Source organism: Chaetura pelagica, unplaced genomic scaffold, assembly GCF_000747805.2.
Source record: "Chaetura pelagica isolate M959 unplaced genomic scaffold, ChaPel_1.0 scaffold1788, whole genome shotgun sequence".
NCBI classification, from domain to species: Eukaryota; Metazoa; Chordata; class Aves; order Apodiformes; family Apodidae; genus Chaetura; species Chaetura pelagica.
In genome coordinates, this window is record NW_009954359.1 from 30,576 (window position 1) to 32,353 (window position 1,778).

Consider the following 1,778-nt stretch of genomic DNA (forward strand, 5'->3'; position numbering starts at 1 on the left):
AAACCAGGAGTGGGTGGAAACTCCTGGTGGAGAAGGCTCCCTGTCCTATGCCCTGCACAACAATCCTGAGGCCAGGTCACAGCCAGGGGCAGAAGCTCAGAGCTCTCACCACAATGAGGACCCCGATGAGAGCTGTGCTGTGTCCCTGCTCCTCCCCTCAGTCTCTGATTGCCCAGGGAACTCGGGAACAGTCTGTCATGCCTGACAATTGCATGCAGGGACCAGCCCACTGACAGCAAATTGAGGGTCTCTGGGAACAATGGCAAGAAGATTCATCCTGCTTCTTCATCCCTGTCAACTCCAAGGGTTCCTATCTCCATGAGTCCATGCAGCACTGAGATGAATGTTGGCAAGAGGGAGGCCTGGCAAAGTTCACAGCCAGGAGGGAACTGGAAGCCGTGGCAGCCAGCCAGGTGGCACATTCAACATCTCTGTGGTAGCAGCTTTGACAGGATCTGCTAATTTGCACTGGGATAGGAGAACTTTGAGTCTTCAGAGGCAGCTCAGTGGTGACAGCAGGTGGATCAGAAGGAAGAGACAGAGAGAGATGGATTGAAGGAGAGAGAAAAGACCCCCAAAAAAGCATCTGAGGCATCTCTCCTCTCTTCCATTCTCCTTTCTGAACAGTAAGATATTCTTGAAAGAAACAGTGAAAAAGCCACAGACATATTTGCTAGCATTTCCCTGTAATTCAAGAGGATTTCCACACTTGGACTCTGATAAGGCTATTAAGGTTTTCCACAGGGGATAGCCTTCCTATAAATTCTCCTTATTCCCCACATGGACCCAATAAGGCTGCTAGGAGTTTCCTGTGGAGAAGAGGTATGCCCTGAGGGAAAGGCAGGACTTACCCAGCAGTTGCCCCAGGAAGGCAGTGAGGATGAGGTATCTGAGGTGCATCTTGAGACAAAGCTGCCTGTTTGTGGAGTGAGAGAAAACCACCTCCCAGCCCTGAGACACCAGAGCTGCCGGAAACCACTGTGTTGGGGGAGCAAAGGGAGGAGCGGGAAAGATAAATGATCTGTTCCTTCTTCAGACAGAACCTTCTGCATTTCAGTTTGTTCCTAGTGCCTCTTGTGCAGCCCTCAGGCATCAGCACAGGCCTCAGCCTATCTCAGAACTCTGCCTGGAGCCTGGGCCCTCTCATCCAGCACCTGGCTCTCCTCCTTTCTTTCTGGCTAGGCCAGCCTGATGTTCCCAAGCAAACAGATGTGTGCAATCCCCCAGTCACCTCACAATGAGCCTAACACCCTTGGATCCCTCAAACATTGCCATGGTTTGGCAATGTGAGCCTGGGACCTGGTTTTCCTTCTCCAGTTGCTGGAACCCAGACCTTGCTTTCACCCCAATCCCTCCAGCCAGCAGAGTAAAGGACAGTGCCTGTCCCTGTGGGGGCAGTTCCTGCAGAAGCTGCTCTTCATGCAGATCCCTGGGTGCACAGGGGAAGCAGCACTGCCAGGGGAGAGCTGAGGGTCCCTTCCCCCAGGCTCAGCCTGGCACACGCACGGCCCCTCCCTCCCCGGGGTTGTTGCACAGCCAAGGAAGCTCCCTGCACCAGGGTGTCTTGCACAGCACAGAGGTACAAGGCGCTGTCAGAGACCTCAACATCCTCCAGCTGCAGGAGGCTGTATTTCCCCGTCCGAGTTGGAGAACCGGCCGGTGCGCTGGCACCCAGCCACTGCCTGGTAAGAGATAAGCTGTGGGGCCTGATATTTCTTCTGCTGATACCAGAACAAGCTATAAAGGCTAGAGGTTTGGTATGTGCACATGGTCTGGAA